Source organism: Rhinolophus hipposideros, assembly GCF_964194185.1.
Source record: "Rhinolophus hipposideros genome assembly, chromosome: 1".
Lineage (NCBI taxonomy): Eukaryota > Metazoa > Chordata > Mammalia > Chiroptera > Rhinolophidae > Rhinolophus > Rhinolophus hipposideros.
In genome coordinates this window covers 70,489,262-70,510,035 of record NC_138047.1, presented here as the reverse complement: position 1 = coordinate 70,510,035, position 20,774 = coordinate 70,489,262, and the positions used below count along the sequence as shown (strand labels likewise).

General features: G+C 34.6%; 1 protein-coding gene across 3 annotated transcripts in view; it reads right to left on the bottom strand.

The window, feature by feature from the left end:
* BMPR1B (bone morphogenetic protein receptor type 1B) overlaps nt 1–20,774 on the bottom strand; it is a 368,245-nt gene that overhangs the window by 120,893 nt on the left and 226,578 nt on the right. The window lies entirely within an intron of this gene.

Sequence of the window (20,774 nt, the reverse complement as noted above, 5' to 3'; positions counted from 1 at the left end):
TCACACTGAAAAAAAAAATATGTGAAAGCTTGTAACCTGTAAGATATTGCACAAAATTAAACAAAATTGAAGTCCTCACATTAGAACTTGTAATATATACTTTCTCATTCATATGTATAAACATTCATATAGTAAAACATATTTTGTGTGAGAGGTCTGTTTCATTTGTGGCCTATGCTTCAAAACGAGGGAACCCAAAAATGTATTACACAAACGCATATAAACACATTTTAAAAGAAGTGAGTGTTGAAGGTTTGCCATCATTGCTTCTAGATCTGAAGTAAGTTCAAGGGTCTCTGACATAAGAGTTGGAAAGAACATATAAATTTAAAACATTTTACCATACTAGAAGTTTTGTTGGCAGGCATGTGCGGTAAAGCAGGCAGAGGTCTCTGAGGAGAGAGAAGAAAGGTATGGAGAAACTTTTTTTTTTTGGGGGGGGGTTGTTTAAACTGGAAACATGTTAGGTTTCATTTATTCTGAGCCCTATGGGCTTTGCACTGGAAATGGGAAATACCCTCACGTGAAGGAGAATAAAGTTAGTGGCAACTTACTATAAATAAGATACACTGTGCTTATAGAGGTAAAGACAGCATTGGAAGTTTTCCTTAACTCTAACTTTAGAATATGATCCTCCTAATAGTTTTATTTACCATATCTAACCTGAGCTCCAAGGTATTATTGGCGATCCATAACACAGTCATTCCTACATAAGTCGGATTGTTCTTTTCTCCTCTGTCAAAAGGAGAAAATAGACTTTATATTACATCTTTCTAATTCATTTAAACTCTGCAGAGTAGTTTTATGGCATATATTATTTTAATACCATTTTAATAAAGTCACACTTAGAATTAAATGCCCATAGTCTTTTTATAAACTTGAATTTCAGAAACTGCATTAATGTCACAGAAATGGACTCTAGGTACATGCGCTTATAAACATCGCAGAGATAAAAACATTTTCCTGACATAGAACACAATGTTGAAACTCTGGACTAAGCAGATCCCGTGCCTTTCCAGAGATGAAACAGCAAAGGTCACCTAGACTTTCAATACAATTTCCTTCCATTTCATATTTTACTTCAAATATTGAACATCTGCCAAAATTCACAGAAAAACCTTATGCCAAACGATTATGTATGATTTCTATTATCATTCAAAAAAAAGAAGCACACCCTCACAGAAGTTGAGAAATGCTGATGAAGGCAGTTACCTAGTCAATGCAGTTAGAAAACAGATCTGTTTTGGAACGCTTACCTAGTAACTATACAAAAAGGTATTTTCTAACAGTCTCAACTGAGACTTGCTTCCAAACAGGGAGTTTTCATATTTTCTTTCCAATAAAACAAAGTGGCCCTTTAACAACCATATGGCCCTGTGCTCTAAAAGAAGTTTCATTCAGCATCTATTTTTAGACACAGATTTCCTTATAAAATATACTGCAGTTACTGAGCTGAATGAGCCTTCGTGTTCTGTGGACAAAGTGTCCTGCCATCTAACAAGTCCTCTACAGCACTGCTGGCCCCGGTGCCGTCCTCTTCCTTCTCTCCCAAGGAATAAGACATAAAAAATTACTGGATTGTTTTTCAAACAAGTTACGTTTCATTTATTTACAAAGCTATTTTTGGGGAATACATATGTTAATAGAAATCTTTCCCACTTCTCACATACTTAGTACATATTAACTTTCTGCTGAGCTCTTTAAATACAACATGCTTTGCCAATACTACCTGTGAATAGAGCTGTTCAAAAAGCAAACATCTGTATTTCAGCCAATATTCAAATAGATTAACAATGTTAAAGTTCTTAGATACAGTGATAGGTTCAGAAATATTTTTATGCTCCACCACCTACATATGCCATATATATGTGTGTGTGTGTGTGTGTGTGTGTGTGTGTGTGTATACACACACACACATAGTATGCATAAAACATTACATAAAAATTTTTATATAGTATGTCTACCTTTTATACAAAGACGTCAATAAAAACTGATTTAGTGATTTTTGGTAAACCAACAACGAATACTAGAATGCCAAAAAAGGGCATTTAATATATACTACTCAGCATATCATGAAAGAAAAATAATGAAGAGATGAAATTTAAATTGTTTAATTTGGAATCAAGCCATTGTTTTCATAGTAAATAAACATCTAGCTTAAAATTTATCTATGATCATAGGTTAACAGAAAAAAGTCACGTATAAATAAAAGAGGATAAATTTTTCAAATCTGATGACCTGAGGCTTGAATTTAGCAATATGGCATATAGCACCTGTACTGGTCACACTACATTTTTTTCTAGGTCAAGTAAGTACTGTGCTTTCTTCCATTTTGAATATACATATAGTAAAAACTGAAAGAAAAACCTATAAAGAATTTGTAACTGCTATTTCCTACGATATCTCAGACTAATTCCTGAGTCAACATTTTCCCCAGTTTCATTGAGATATAATTGATATGTAACATTTTATTAGTTTAAGGTGGACGACATTATTACATACAATATATATTGAAACGATTATCAAATTAGATAACCATCTACCATTATTTTAGTTAGCATCTATCATCTCACAGAATGAGTCACTTCTATTCCTGCAGTACGAGAATTCATCATTTGAATGGGAGAACAAAAATGAAAATTAGGACTGTGTTATTTATTAGTTATTCCCTTATAACCCAATATATGGTTATACTTGCACACCTATATATGATTGTTTCTTTAAATGTGTAGCATTTCTTCAGGTATTTTCCAGCATCTTCACAATCCATTGGTTGATTATAAGTAAGTAGTGTTTCATCAATAAAAGGCCACATTTAGGTAGGGGAGATTTCTCAATGCCAGCAATCCCATTTAGGGCCAGCAAATTCTTTTATGTGCAGGAGGACGGTCCTGTGCATTTTAGGATTTTTAATAGCCACCTTTCTACTCACTAGATGCCAGTAGCTCCCCCTTCCAGAGGTAAAAATGAAAAATGTCTCCAGACATTACCAAATGTCCCCTGTGGAGGAGGGGGAAATACCATCCTGGGTTGTTGTAGTTCTCACCATACATTTAGGTGAGAACCACAGATTTACATCTTTATTTTAATTGTATATATAAATTAGTCAAGAGTCTCTGATTGGGCACACAATTATTATAAAATTTCATTATTATGTATTAAAACTATCAGTATATAATTAACATCCAAGCTTATATAAATTTATACTGTATCCTAAATAATACATTAAATTTTATCAAGGTATCAATAGCAGAAGCAACTATTTCTGATTTTCCAAAAATACCACCCAATTAAAATGTTTCCTTTCACCATTTGAGGAAGATTTATTTTGGTTTTGGTCTGGCCCAAAATGACTAGAAGTAAGTACAGGAAGTTTTATCTGAAAAATGAACATGGACCAAGTCTTATAAATTGGCGCTAGTGCTATTTCCTATCATAGCTCCTGTTTGTTTACATTGGAGTTCTTATAAATTAGGTGTTATTTCCTTTCCACTAAGTTTCAAGGTATTAACAGCCAAGGAGGTGTTTTTTGACTTCTTCCTCCCTCCTTTTCTCCTGCTTCCCCCAAATAAATAACGCATTGCTTGGAACACAATTTTAACACTGGTTCCCAAACTTCAAAACTATTATGAATTTATTTTGCCTAAACCCACCTTTACACTTGAAAACTCTTTAAAATGGAAATGAGCAAAATATGCATCTTCTAGTAGGTACCTCCTGTCCAACCAGAATCATTTATCTAGTCATTTCACAGCTACAACTTGCAAATTCTTAAGTAAATCAGTTCCATTTATTTTGACTTCCTGCCTAGGCTCTTCCTTCCAGAAAAAACATTGCTTTAATATTTTCATCCATTAAGTACTAGAAAAGTTCAATGTCCCTATTTAAACAAAATTTCTTACCCTCACTTCAAAAAAAAAAAAAGATACAATTAAAGGAAGCATAAATTTCTTTCATTTCTCTGGATAGAATTATACTTGTCTAGTTTTAAGGAAGTACCTAATACCTCCATTAGCAATTTTCATTTGTGTGAATTCATAACTAAAGTGGTAAAACCTTTGTATGCAATGTGTAGCAGTGTCTGACAGTTGCAAAACTGTCCTTGACCACGAAATTTCAGTGAAAAAAGCTGCTGAAAGTTCATACACCCCAAATTCACATTCATTATAATTAAACAAGAAGATTACACAGACATCGCTGACAAGGATTATCAAAATAAAACGGTGTCACCTGCCCCTTTCTCTTCCATTAATTGGTACGGAGTTTGAGGTGCCAATTAACAAGAAACTGAAAAGGATCAGAAAACACAGCTCAAGTTGAACTTGAAGATTAACTCTTCCACTTCAGGTCCCATTTCTTAACCATACTATGATTTGTCTATGCAAGCTAAATCTGAATCCTAGTCTACCTTTTTTTTAAAACAAACAAACAAAAACCCAGTATCATTAGGAAGACACTTCAGTTGTTTGAAATAGTTTCCAAAATAACTCTCCAGAAATTTCAGGTAATTCCATGAACAAGTGGCCATTCAGTATTTCACAAAGATGCAAAATACTAAATAATTCAGGTAATTCCAGTGACTAAAATACTTTTACATTATAAATTACAAATCTGTGGTAGTTAATATTAACTCTAGAAAACAACTCGAGTACTGTATGGTTAGTAGTAACTAGCACCACAGCCATTCCTCCCCAGAGTCTCTGGCTACTAAAGAACATTTTATGGGCTTGCGACCACAATTTTTTAAAAAGTGAGTAGAGTAAATGGCTTCATTATTGGTTTTATGAAGCTATTATTAGTTACTTTTAAATCTGACCATTCACTCTTTTAAAAAAAAAAATTCCAAACACAATATATGTATTTCCATACAATTCCCAACTTGATCCATAACTTCTCTATAGATAGTATTATTATTTTGGAAATCTAAAATTATTTCTCAAAAAAAAAGCACTGTAAATGAAAATTATCAACAATATTATCAATAAAGTGTAAATTTTATTATATTGTTACATGTGCATAAGTGACTAATATGCATTCTTTAATAACTATATTTCATCAATAAATATTCCAGTTTAACTTACTGCTTTACTTAATGTGACTTGATTTTATTAAAAACATAGTATTTTCCTCAAAATTTAGAGGTTTTTCCCCACCGAAGCCTTCTATGTTTACCCATTTCATAACAGTATTTTTTTGATGCAGATAGTATATCTAATCACCTGAGTCACCATAACTACAGAGAACATGTTCTATTATAACAGTATTTGCAAATCCTGTTGAATAAAATGTAGAACCCTACCATCAGAGAAAGCTGTCCCAAGACTTTTTCAATACTCATATTCCTCAATGACATTACAGCATACATTCTGATACATAGGAATGATAATCTTGATGAGTCGCTAAAAGAATTAAGTTAGATTACATGTTTAAAAAGACTTTTGAAAGGCCACAGTGAAATACTGATGCTAAGTGCAAACTCACTGATCTGCTTAGGAAACACCTCAAACATCACCTTTGACAGGCAAAACTCCTGCTACCTACCTTGATTCATATTGCTCTATTCATTAAGTCTGGAATGGAGACTAAGAACTTGCATGTTTAAGAAGCACACCTAGTGATTCTAATACACATATGGCCCACACCGGTATTGCCATTAGATGTGTAAAAATGCGGTCTCTATCTTGAGGTTCGCACTTTGGAGGTACCAGCTCCAATCCTCTGTTGGCTGCATGCCCCACCAGCTATGAGGAATCCATGGTATCAATGGATGTGCCTATCTGGACCCTACCATCCCTCCTTTTGGATCACTCCCTCCCTGCATACCTGGAACCATGGAATTCTCTTCTCAAGGAACCAGAATATACAGTTGTAGGCCCAAAGGATGGCCAAGAGCAACTAGTTACTGACCATGTGACAGAATTTTGACCAGAGAGCTGAGATGTCCACATAAATGTAAGTCCCTGGTGGTGTAGTAAGAAGGTGGGGGTGGGTGGGTGGGGACAGGGAACAAGGGTGGTGGACCATGGGCCAGGGTCAGATTATCTCTCCCAAGGCAGGAGTAGTCCAGCACAGAATTCAGACAAATCTGGGAACCCTATACAGGAACAACTTGGCCTTCCAACATCCATTCCATTTGAGGAACTCAAAAGGAGAATGTTGCCATGGAGGGGAGATGTCTGCATACCTTTCTGAAGATTGAAGAGAAAGCTGGCAGACTCCTCACCTTGGACATAAGTGTAATGTCTTGGACAGTGGGTAAAGGGAATAGCCCAAGGAGGATGAGCAGCTGAATCTTGGGTGGGGAAGAACGAACCTCCTCTCACACAAAGAAAGATAAAGTGGGTATTTTCTGTGTGGATTTGTTAAATGTGTGGAAGAAGAGGCTGGAATAGCAAAAAATGGGGATAAATTTCCTTCCTTACCCTTTTCTTTTATCTGGCCAATGCTGATAGATCTGCCTAGAATAAATTATTGTCCGTGGTAGAAAGATAATCATTTTGAATATGTGCTATCCACAGTTATTTGGAATAAACGGTAGCTTTGTGGATATTTTTCTAATTATGGTTAAAATGTTATATCTGTCAGGGCAAGAAGACAAAAATACTTTATTCAACAGTGTGTTAGCTTAATTTATAACTTTTAAATATTTTAACATACGGAATATGTACTCTTGCCCATTTGTACTCCATTTGTACTCTTGCCCGAGGGCCTACAAAAATTAGGGGTAGAGCTGGAAAACACTTTACAAATACTTTGTTAAAGCCTTCACTCTCTCTCTCTCTCTCTCTCTCTCCCTCCCATACCCTTCATGTCCCTTATCCCTACAGTCCATATATGATTACATAATACAATATGCTGCAAAGATATCTACCTCTTCCATATTTTCAAACATACCACAAAGAAACAGGAGTGAAACAATAATACTCGTACTTCATCAAGTATTAGCCAATTTCTGTTATAATAAAAAATGGCAAAAAACATGAAAATACCAAGCTACATCTCCATATTCATAAAGATGAATAAAATAGGAAAACTGAAAATAAATACTCAACAACTTTACCATAGTTGGGATAAATAAAAACAATTATAACACATGGATATGTCTTTAGAGGAACTTAAAGCAGGAGACACAATCTTTACTTGAAATAACTCCCATCACCTAACAAGGTATCTGGAAGAGAAAAGGTACACAGTATTATTTGTTGAATGTATCAATAAATGAAAAAAAAAGAAATAACAATTGTTCTGAGACAAAACTAGTATATTAAGCACTGTCACTCTAGACCTAGGCACAAAGGCTCTAATCTAGAGTCTAGAGAAGTGTCACACATTTTGACCTTCGATTCCTTTTGTTTATTTTTGTCTGTTTTGTTTATGATTTATTTCCCATATTACAAATTAAAGCTGAGGCATTTAAAAAATATTCATTTTAAATAATAATAAATCTATTATATGTTATTAGGTTGGTGAAAAAGTAACTGAAGTTTTTGAAATTATTTTTAACCCTTTAAACCACAATTACTTTTGCACCAACCTAATATCATAAATATTTTCATAAAAAATAACCATGTTCCCTCAAATAAAAATAATTTGGTGAAAGTGTCTGGTTTGACAGAAGATAGATTCTCAACTCTGCTTCTGTATTCAGTATACTGTGAATAAGCTACTTTGGTTGAAATATATAAAGACAAACCCGTTTCCTGCAGAGAAAAAGAACTGGAAAAGGGGGAAATATTTTAATAGCCTTCAGATATCGGGGATATTTTTCCTTAATACTACAGCAAACCTCAACATGTAGTAGTTTCTTAAAGTTAGGTTCCAATGTCGAAATATCTGTATTCTGTTACATTAATATCCATTCTGCCACCTTGCACTTTGAATAGATCTTTTGGCCATATAATTTTATAACATCATGCACTGATGATTTAGAAAATATCAGATTATTGATGTTGCCAGGCAGCAGCCTACCCGTCTGTCTCCATGTACCTTCCTCTAAAGAAAGGAGAGTCTGTGAGACGGATCCTTTCAGGGACTTTGCTTCACCTTTGTGCTTACACCTTATGTCTCCCTGTTTGGCCCCAGAAAGATGGCTGGTCAGCCAATGACGAGTAAGATTCCTCATGCGGGGGACAACTCAAGCCAGGTGCAGTAGAGTGGGGATCACCAGGAGAACCCACGGGGTTCACAGAGGTGGTCATGGTCCCCCACCATCCCCCGGCTAAGGAGAGCCTCTGCCTCTGTGGCTGCATTCCTTCCCACAACCTGCAAGGGAAGAGATTCAGTGATGTGCTCTCCATCTGTTGATATGCATAAAGGTTTTGTCCCTTGGGGAAGTACATACATCCCAGACTTAAGGTTCAGCTGCCTGCAGGCAAGGGTGATTGGCTTGAATCAGTTTCCTATTATGATGTATGGGATTCACAGATCTTGAGATTGACAAGCTTTATCTCTTTTACTTCCCCACCTAACTAAGAAAAGCTAATGTGTAGGCCCAATTCGGGGAGTCCAGTCCTTGAGGCTGCAGGTCCTTTGGCCCCGCTTCACTCTATTCATGTGTTTTCTTAACCCTGTGCCTCCCTCCTAGCTCCCTACAACCATAGTCGCGCGGGATGCAATACATTGACTCATGCAGAACTTGGATAAGTTAACACATTTCCTTACACAATAACAACAACAAAATCATATCTGTTAATATCAGCACCAGTATCATCAAAAAAGATTATTAATATTTGTATACTCTCAAGCTCAAGGCGGCAATGAGAAGAATTCCGAAATCTGGGTTATCTGCATTTTGACTTGCAAGCTCAAATTTTATCAGTGGCACAGATATTGTCATTTTTTTCCTTGATAGGCTCAGTTCATTCATTTTTAAGAATATGTTCATGAAATATCCAAGTCTAAATGGTCATCATACTTTCAATGTAAAATTATGATCAATTAAAAAGGAACTAGTTCAGCAACAACTCCTTGAGTAAAACCATCGTTTTCCTTTCAGTATATAGTACTTTCAGTATGCAGTGGAAGGACAAGGCATACTTCCATTTCATCACACAGAATATAAAAAAGGCAAGTACTCAAGGGTTGAGATTTCATTCATAATTTTTATTACATTGTCAAGGATATTTTTAAGTTAAATGTTCATTTTTCTTTCTTTCTTCAAGAAGAACACAATGGTAAACAGTATACCTATTGCAACTACCTTGGTTGATGCTGAGGTGCTAGCCATTTTCCCTACCATTGCTTTTGAATCATTGGAGCAAATGTTGGCACAGTATAAAAAGGCAAATGTCATCTTAGTATTATTATTAAAATAATACTACTCAAATTCACAAATGCCCTGAAAGTTTCTTGGAGACTAGTTTCAGCGTTCCATGGACCATACTTTGAGGGCCACTATTCTGGCTGCCCCTTTCCATATGTATCAAAGAGCCCACTGGGACAAATGAACACCCTCCCAACACCACCCCATAACCCTTGTCGACGACACTCCGTGCAGTACAGAACCATTTTGTTCTCAGCACTGTATCTTCTTTAAATAATATGTAGGGGGACATCATTGGGAAATACTGATATTTCAAAAAGGCATCAGTATTAAAATTAGGAGATTTGAATACTAATTAATCCTTGTAGTATAAATCTACAATTCTAATCACTTTATTTCCAGGAATCCATTTTACCTGTAAAAGACTGAGATGAAAGATGTACAAAAGACCCTTTTGGAATGTTGATGCTATAACGATAAAATCAGATAAATAATCCAGTATGATCTTATACTACATAACTCAATCATCCCCAAACCTTATTCCATAGCCAGGTTAATGAATTTTCACTCTATATAAGCTACAACATAAATTGAAAAGAAATGTCACTCAATTAACGAACTGAATATTAGTGGGAAGTTAGCATAATATTAAAATTTTAATCAATTCATCAAGTTAATATAGGTGAGGTTTTTTTTCAGTTTCTTAAATCATGATAGTCGAACCCAAGAAAAGATTGTCTTTATTAACTTAATTATTCTTAATAGCCTTGAATCTAAATTTCTTGGGAGGCTTCTATCAATTTTAAGATAATCCAGCTTCTGAATTTGAATGCTGATATAACAGTTGGTGAATTAACAAATATTTATACTAAATCACTGAATTTAGAATTAGAAGGGATTTTAGAGTTACTTTAGTAATAGAATGCAAATATGTTGCCATTCTTACTTGCTATCTCAGCTACTGCAGAATCATTTATTAATTCATTTAACAAATATTTATTTAGTTCTTATAACCTCTCAGGCACCATCTAAGCTCCAGATACATAACAATATATAAAACAGAGTCTCTAGCCTAATTTATCACTACATTCTTTCTACTGGAACAGACATAGCCTCAGAATCTTCAAAACACTGCTGGAAGGAACCACTACTAATCAAATTCTCTACCCAGATCCAGTTAAGTGTCTTTATTTTAGGTTTATAAAGTGTCTGAGATGATGCTAGATGCTATAGGAGATCCCAAAGGAATAAAAGATATTAACTGTTTCCACGGAAAAACTATAATCTAATTAAGGAAGATAATACATACATCCATAAAGCAAACATACAATATAAACAGTACAATAAAAATACTAACTTTACAATATAAAATAACAAGTACAAAAGATATCTAGTTTCCATGTAGATTGATGACTTCAAACAATCTTTTTCAAATTCATCCCCTTTGCCCTTACTATTTTCTTCTATTGCCACGAATCAGTAGTACTGTTGCAGAAGTTCACATTTCCTGATTTTCTTTAATCATCCATAGAACACTGCTTGCTCCCTATATATAGAAAAACTATATATGAAATCCTGAGATGCAAGGCAGTCTCAGTACCTGTTTTCTCATGCAAGTCAGCCTTTTTCAGAGGGCAAATAGCCTGGGAGGCATCTCTGCATGGGGTGGGCTGTCTCAGATGAGAAGCTTATTCATGTGGGCCCTTTAGTACTCACCCATACCTGTAAGTCAGCCAAGGAAGCAAATGTCCATGTGTTCTCAAAGGAAAATCAGATAAAAATCATTTTATCTAAAATAAAATCAGTTGGAAGAACTACATGAAGAACTAGACTAGCAGGGCTCAAATTCAAAAATTAACTACAAGAGTAAAATACTATGACTTTTACAAAATCGAATTGGACCAAGATAGAGCCATGGTTTGATGGGAAAAATAGCTTTTGAAAGTTATATTTACTAAATCTGCTTCTCTATTTTATATGTCTTCTTATTTACCCTAAATGCCACACAATGTTATCTCGGTTGAAGAACTAATTATTTAATGAACAAAGTTGCATAATATTTTTAACACAAAACAAAGACACTTAAACACAAAAGCAAATAACAATATAAATCTCCCCTTTTAAAAAAAACTGATTCCAACATTTTCGATATTAGAAAGCATAGTCTTCCAGGAGCTCTCCTGAAAATGCTTTCTTACTAATTTTAGCTAGGTCTCTATCTGTTTTTATGGGAGACAGCATTACTAACATAAACAGTATTACGAAACGCGTCCCAGAAATTTTGTTCCTTCCTCTAAGTACTATTGTGCTACAGTGTCTTTGTGTACGTGTACATACTTATAATTTGGCATGTGTTACAAAAGTAAATGAAGTACAGATGTTGAAAACTTTGGGTCCACAATGAAATTACAAAGCCTGCTAGCAGAGTAAATCTGTGATTAAATTTAGTCTATTTATGCAATTAGGGTATTTACATTGCTGGAAATGCACCAAAAATAACTCTCCTATGCTAATATTAATTCAAAATCAGTATTAATTAGAACCAGTATAGGTGTAGTTATATTAAATATCTAAAGACCAAGTTAAGTGTTTATGCTTAAGACTTCAAATGACTCAAATGTATCAAAAATCAATTTTTCTCCAATTAATAAACACTGTAAATTAATGAAATGGTTCACAACTTATTTGCTGTGACCTTTGACAATTACTGCCTCACTTTCTTCTGCCTAAAACACCTAGATTTTCTCTGACAAACCTAACTTTCTGGACATATTTGTACATCAAGATACAGACTTCTTTAGTTGACCCTTTATTTCCTCCTCTGTCTGATATACTCATGGGAATAGTTATTCAAATCTCTTTGTGGAACCATGCATTTTAACTCAATGTGTTAAGAAAAACAAAAGAGGAGGGATTTTTCTTTTCAATTTCAAATGGTTAACGAACTTAAAATTATCCATCAGAGACATTTCAGAATGGGGTACCTGCATACAACATTTATGACTACAGAGCAATGTCCATTTTTCTACTTATCTATGAAATATGTCCATCACTTTCTTAAGTAGAACATATGAGGCGAAGAAGGCTAGTCATCATCCATTTTCCATTTTGCCCTCTTCCTTAGCTACAAAACCTGGTTTTTCAGGGCAGCAATACACCCAGCTAAAAGACTATGGTGTTGCCACTTGATTAAAAGCTGACCATGAAATGTAACCAGAGGTAGGACATCTTGAATTGCTGCTTACAAGAAGCTACCTAACTAGGAGGTTGGTCCATATGCTCTGTTCCTCACCTCCACCTCTTTCCTGCTGCCCAGAAATTGGACATGACAGCTAGAGCTGTAACAGCCACCAAGGACCATAATGTGTGTTTGAAGATGGAAGCTACGTGCTTGGTTGGTGGAGCAGAAAATAAAAAGTGACCAGATCCGTGATGTCTATGGAATTGCTACATCTTCCCTGGATTACCTACCTCTGGACTTTTGTATATGAAAGAGAAATATGAACTTCTATTTTTCTACCATTATTTCCAGTTTCTGTTATTTGCATCCAAATGCAATTCCTAAATGATAGAAAGTGTATATCTAGAATATGAGAAGTTAAATACATATACTATGCCCTGATGCCTCACGAGAATGACCCGAGCACTTCCACCACATAAGAAGTTATAAGCCTAACATATCTTTGATCTAGGTGGACACCAAAACTCACCCTGAAAAAAAATCTTCCTTGGCTCTTACTGAATGTTTAAGTGGTTTTCTTATTACAAAACATAAAGTAAAGATACACCAGTGCTCTGGATTGAAGAACTGGATTATAGAACTCCTGGTTGCATAGCAAAGATTATTTCAATTCCCTGGAGTTTAAAGAACTGTTCTAAGTGGGGAGCTAAACAAATATCCATATGGACCAAGCAATTTCTGAGAGGCAGAGACTCTCAACTCCATTCTCTTTGAAATTCAACAGTACTGGAGTGTTCTGTGTCTGTTTGTGTGTGTTTTGGGTTTTTTGTTTTGTTTTTTTAATGAACTGGGATGATTCTGAGAGCAAAGAATACCAAAATACTAAAAAACATCAGAGTCAGGTCCTACATGATGGAGTTGTTAGAGAAAACTGGTTCTAATATAGTGGATGACTTAGGATGGAGGTTTCTCCAAAATAGAAAGAGTACTTCTTCAGGAAAAGCAAGGACCTATTCTAGCAGAGTAGAAAACACACCAATTGACAACCGTCCCCTGGAATGTATATACCCAGTTTTCAGGAGTGACACAGAGGTACTGTACACAGGTACAGAATTACAGCAGTAGGGAAGATGATGAGAATTTTCTAAGCATGAGATGACTATACTTATACATGGAAATGTAAAGCGCCCATCCTTCCTTTAAAATAGGCCCTTCCTATATTTCCTATCTTGATAAACCATACTAGCATCCATCCAATAGGCCAGGTCAGACAATATGTAATTATCTTTCACCGTTCCTTCTCTCTACCCCTCAAATCTTTTTGGTTTGTGCTTTTTAAAAAGTCTTTAAAGTCTCGCCTATCTTCCAGCACTCTGCCTCAGTCGTAAGTCCGTCTTCAGTAGGTTGTAGTATACCCGTCTTTTGACTAGATTCTCACCTCCAGTCACCCATTCTCCACACCAACAGAAGGACTCTTCTCAAGTGAAAAATCCCACTTTACAAATGAGGAAGTTGAAGCTCCAGAAGGTAAACTAATTGGTTCAAGTTCACAGAGTTACTTACTTGATGGTAGAGACAGCTCAGAGCGCAGGCTAACTTCAGAGATGACCCTTTCAACCTCTTATCAAACCATTAAGCCACCCTCAGATAAATTTTAAAAGTAGAGAATGAGATGATCTTGAAAATCAACGCTTGAACCTACCACATACTCGATAAATGTTTGTTAAATATCATATTTCCTCAATTCTATGAAGTCAACTTCGATTTACTATGATCTCTCCTCTCAAAAGAAACAATACCTCATTAAACATACATACATGCATTATGAAATAAACAGCAATATGTGTAAGAGTATTGACCTAAGAATAACAGGAAATGCAGTTGCTGACAACAGTATGCAACACTGCAGATACAACAACGTATCTTCACACAAAAGCTAGACTGTTTGGGAGTATTCAAATGTATCTTTTGAATAAGGTCACAGAGGAAAAATCTTACACACAACTACATGCACACAGTATTTCCCCGAAAATAAGACCTAGCCAGACCATCAGCTCTAATGCATCTTTTGGAGTAAAAATTAATGTAAGATCTGGTCTTATTTGACTATAATATAAGACCAGCTTTTATATAAGATCTGGTCTTTATAATACAATATAATATAATGTAATGTAATGTAATGTAATATAATATAATACCCGGTCTTATATTAATTTTTGCTCCAATAGACGCATTAGAGCTAATGGTCCGATTAGGTCTTATTTTCGGGGAAACACCGGTATTTCAGTAAAACAGCAGCCTAGACAGCTTTCAGTCAAATAGTATACTAGCTGACAAACAGAAACAATTTTTAACAAACCCAACCTAATTTAATAAAGAATAGCAAAATGAGCCTGGTTTCACTGTGACAGAAAGGTTTATCACAAATTCAAGTGTTAGGGATCTGTAGCAATTGTACAGGCAAAAGTCTGGGAGAATATTATTTATTCTTTCTTAATTTATATTCATACAGATATGTACTATTAACGGAGTTCATATATTGGAATCTTGAAATGAATACATGCATACTTATAATATACATATAAAAATAGAATTTATCCTTCCCAAAAAGCTAATACTAAATTGAAGTTGGCTTCATGGAACTGAGGAAATACGATATTTAAGAAACCATTTGTGGAGTATGCAGCAATATAATGGAGTGTAATGGAAAGAAAAAAGAAAGATGTGGTCCACATTTTTCTCTTCCTCCTTATTTTACAGATAATCACTGTGCTGATTTTGCTGTTTATCGTTGTCAGGTATATTTTAATGTATACGTGTGTGTGTACATGTGTGTGTTATATATACATGTATATGTGTATACATGCATGCATATGTGTGTATATATGTATTACATATATATACATACATATTAAGTTGGTGCAAAAGTAATTGCAGTTTTTGCAATTATTTTTTACCTTTTAAACTGCAATAATTTTTGCAGCAACCTAATATGTCTCCATAAACCATATATACTATTTTGTGGAATTTTTAAACATTTTCTATAAATGATATTATAAGTTTATGTGTCCTTCAGTAGCTTACTTATTTTGTTTAATATTATGTTTTAATGATTAATCCATGTTGATAAACATAGCTCAAGTTTATTCACTTAACTACATTCATTTAATTGCATAGCTATACAGTTATTTATGCATATAGTTATTTGTCTATTCTACCATGGACGAACATTTAGGCAATTTCTTTTTTTTCTATTACATTATGACAATGAAGATCCATGTTTCTTCTCATAGGATTTTGATCACTCTCATTGTCCCCTGAACCATTCTACAAAATAACCCAAGCTCAAAAAATGAAGCTACTTATTATCCAGAGGTATATACCACATGTAATTCAGCAGGGAGAGGCTATTGAAAAATTAAACTTAATTGCAATATATCATGGAAGCTTAACCCACTGCTTAATAACAAAGTAATCAACTGTTGACTAAAGAGGCTTTCTGGTCAGGGAAATACTGTAGCATCTGAGGATTCCAGTTTGGCAGATAGGATATCCAATGTTTGCAGGATGAATTCTCAAGTATAGAGCACTATCAGATTCAAAAGAGTATCATCAAACCGAAGCCTCATAAAACTAAATTGCACCACGGAGCCATTATTTTCCCATCTGAGCTTCCAAGATCAGAGGAGTTCGGGCGCATTCAGGGTGGTATGGCCATAGACCTGAGCCATTATTTTCCAACAATTATATTATTATAGAAAAATTCATAATTCATAATAAGAAGGTACTAAGATAACTGAAATCACATTTTAAAGAATGTACTGAAATTAATATATGATAAGAAAAATTGTATCTAATTTAGTGACTTTCAAAAAGAGCACAGGCTTTCAAAATTAGGTAGCTCTTTTTTAGTAGCAGATCTCCACTTTTTAGCACCTATCCAAATTTGGTTATTTGTATAATCTGAGGTAGGATGATAAAATTTACCTCATAGATTTTAATGAAATTTAAATAAAATAATGTATAAAATGTATTTACCCTTGCTGCTGCTTTCTGCTGCTGCTATTATTACTGTTATTTAGTGGGATCCAGGATGGGTTCAGAGTTCAGATGCTGATACCTGAGGCTACACATATGTTAGGGCCACCAATTCTCTGCAGCTACATTGTGCACCATCAGATTTACCTGGGGCCTGAGGAACCACCTGAGAAATAATTCAAACTCAATCCATAATAAGAGTTCTGATCTAAGTAGGAATGTCTGAACGGAGAGGAAAAGATTGAGACTGATTAATTGATTGACCAATCCATCTCTGGGCTGAAGCTATCACAGAACTGCAAGATTTCTAAAAGCAAATTTTCAAGGTGGAACCAAGACCTCTGAAAGAGAACTTATCCATAAGGAATGAGTGAAGTAGCAAGTTCGACTTGGAGAGAAGACCAGATTCAGAGGAGGTTAAAACCTCTGGTTATAACTTGATGAATGTGAATGTAACCTTTACTGATCCATCTACGTGTTGGCATGGGCACACCACAGTAATCGAGGTAAAACTGAAACACCTGACTCCAAAAAACCTGTAGCACTTTAGGGCCTAAGCTAACATGCTGCAGGTCCTCGGAACAGGTGTAATTAACAGCAGGAAGAGAGCTCTTCCTCTTCTCAATTTGCAATAGAGTATACACTGTCAGGGTACCAGCATTAAAGAGGATTGATGGGCACTAGACAAAATCCCACACCCCAGAACAAGCAAGCAGTTCTGGAAAAACAGTGGTCAGGTATGGATCGCCATTATCAACAGTGGCAGCAAAAATATTATAGCACAGTGATAAACAGCAATAATATAAAGTAACGACCCCTCCCAAGTCCATAGGCCTGGCTCAGCTGGGAGGAGGAGGGACCAGAAGATGGCGGCAGTGCTGGAGGCAGCAGCCTGCAGTTAGGAAAGGCCACAGTGGAGAAAGCCAGAAGGCTGGCTCACAGAGGCAACCTGGTCTACGTGTGAACAAATGTGGAAAACCCTGAGGACCCCTAGAAATACTGGAGGAAGAAAGAAACCTGAAAGGGAGGTCAAAGTCCTGTCATTGAGCACAGGGGAATTAATGAACTGAAGAAATATGAATGTACAAATGACCAAAGCTAGTGAGTCACCAGCACAATTAGACAACACTATTACAAGAAGAAAACCATGACAGGATAAAAAATCAACACAAATGATAATTCCTGGACATTGGAGCCAGCAGGCAAAGGGGTCGAATTAAGCATAAACTATGAAAAAAAAAATGCACCAATATAAAAGACAAGTAGCATACCCTGATAAAATTACCTTGAAACTTACAAGGTCTTTTGAGGAAGAAAGCGGGGAGAATCTTTTTCCTCTAATTATTCTTACTGTACTATGAAATATGTCATACATGTACGTGTTACACAATTATATTTTAATAATATAATTATTAATGATACTCAGAAAATAAATCCATTGTTTATAATAATATATCAGTAATACTACACATAATTGTTAATAATTATACTTCTAAATAATATTTTTAACAATCACCTACTTATACATCACCCAAGCTCCCTGGGCTCCTCGCTGAACCCATCTCCTTTCCTCCTACTAGAGGCACTCAATATCCACAATTTTGTTTTAATCTTTTCCTTGATTTTCTCTATAGTTTGATTTCAACATAAAGATTCCACAAAAAATATATTACTAGGTTTTGCCTCTGATGGAGGTTTGTATAACTGGATTCGTGTATTTTAGGGATCCGTACAGGTTCATTCGTATAGCTGAGGTTCATTATTTTGATAATTCCACTATATACAAATATTCCCCAATTTATCCATTCTGCTCTCTGTTAGGTAGTTTCTAGATTTGTTTTTATTTGTTTGTTATTATATACAAGACTACAATAATAATAATTTAAAAAACAGAAACAACTTGTATCTATTTCCTAAGGCATACAAGCAAGAATTTCTATGAGATATACTCCTAGGTGGGAACTGCTGAGCAAAAGAGTGTACTTACAGTCAATTTCAATTTACCAATTTAGTTGCACCAATTTACATTCCCGTTAACAGTGTATGAGTTCCTGTTGCTTCACATTCACACCAATATTTTGTATACTTCAGACTTTTATATTTTTAACAACATGGTGGGTAAGAAACAGCATATCACGCTAGTTTTAATTTGGATTTCTTTAATTATTGAGGCTCAACAAGTTTTCATGTTTATTGACTATTTGGATTTTCTCATTTTAAGATTCCTATTCATTTTTTACATTTACTTTTCTTATTGATTCTTAAGATCTTTACTATATTCTATACACTAATTCAGTTTTCACCCTTTCTTACTCTTTTATAATGTCCTTTGATTAACACACGGTGGGTTCTTTTTTCATTTTAATGTTGTTGAATTTATTACTCTTTATTTATGGTTTTCTCTGTATGTCTAGTTCAAGAAATTAATATCTTCCCCTAAAATAATACATATATGTTTTTCGAAACATGTTAAAGTATTGTTTTGTATAGTTAAGTCTTTCTTTCACATGGAATCTGCTTCTGTTTATGGAATGAGGTCAGTAGGGACCAATTCCACGTGGATAACTAACCAGTGATTGTAGTGGCAGCTTGGATTTAAGCCTTACTAGGACTCAAAAGAAGAGAATACCGATGAGCTGGTGATGTCTGCCATGGATGGATGTGTGAAAAAGTTGAAGCCCACAACATCTCATTACAGATGATAAGAGAGAGAAGAAATAAAGTAGAAAGAGTTGAGGGAAAAGAAAATCAATTTGATCAATTCACTCCACTCAAATTTATGATTTTTTACATAGTTTATGTAACTCTTCATAGTCACGCTGTCATCATTTCAACCCATACAGTGTGAAACAACATTCAGTAGTTTACTTAAACTGGCCTGTATTCCTTACAAACTCTTTATCGACATACCAACACAGCTTATGAAAATCTTTAGGAAAATATTACTATTACCCTATATACTGATTAAGAATTTTTATGTGACAATTCAGTGGTTCTGAAACTAGACCCCCACATAATTCCACAAGCTCAATACAGGTGTTCTGCCACTATAATCATATTAAATTCTTTTCTCAGTTTCAGAAACAACTAAATTAAATTCATAAAATTTTCTCAATATTAACACTCTCATAATTTTTTTCTTAAATGACTTGCACCTGCTACTCATTATTTCTACTAGTGTCTGGTATGGGTTAACATATTTATTTCTTTACATTTTTGTATATTATAATTAAACAAATCAATTTTAATAACTATTCTGGTAAGGTCAAAACACTTGGCTTTTCAGTCTGGGATCCACTCCACCCTCACTTCATGTTAATTTTTCCATTCGTAAAATACATATACTTGCTTCAAAGCATTTCATGAGCAAAAAGGTCAAAAGAAACAGTGGGTGTGAAAATGCTTTTAAAATGTAAAACATTTTACAAACAGGAGTTATAATTTATAATAACCTTAAATTATATCTTACAAATATAGGGCTAGAACAGTCATGGAAAAATCAACAATTCCTAAAGTTCAGTTTTATTTACAGTTTTAATTTCTTCCGTATTGTCTTTAAAAAACAAAACAGGTTTCTTAACTAGACTAAAAATAAAATTTATTTATTTGAATGTTATTTCCTGCCCCACATCATTTCTAAAGAAGTTCCTGAAAAGCAGAGCCAGTCAAAAGGAAAAAGGTAGTCTACAAGCAGTGTAACTCATCTCCAAAAAAATCTGCAACTGTCTACTTTTATAATGGTATGATCTAAACTGCATGCCACTGTGATTTATAACTAGTGAGAAAGGCTATTGAGTCTAACTGAAATCAAAGAGTATTAGATTACAGATGAAGATTTAACCTGCCTCAAAAACATTTTAGTGTAGCATAGATTTATTTGGAAGAACATACCTTCCTAAATATTTGTTTTGTTATCTCTTTACATAAAGAAACAGTGATAGAGTTACAAAAGTGAGAAAAATATGGAATGAAATGAGAATAATATACTATTAAGATTTAGATTGATTGTTTTCTGTTTGTAAGTATCAATACAGCACTACCTTCCTTGTAGGGCATAAAGTTGCTGCTCTGGTTTGGACCTCTATCTATCACATTGGGAAGCAGCCTGCACTGCTATGAGATATGTCAAACTGTTAGAAGTCTGTAGGAGTAGGAAAGTGAAATGACTTATTTTAAAAGAAAGCCATACGAGGTGTGATCGAAAGAATCAGTGAATGTTTAAATTAAAAAAAATTAATACAGTAAAAGACACATTGCCATTAAAACCCTTAAAATACTCTCCTTCACTTCGAA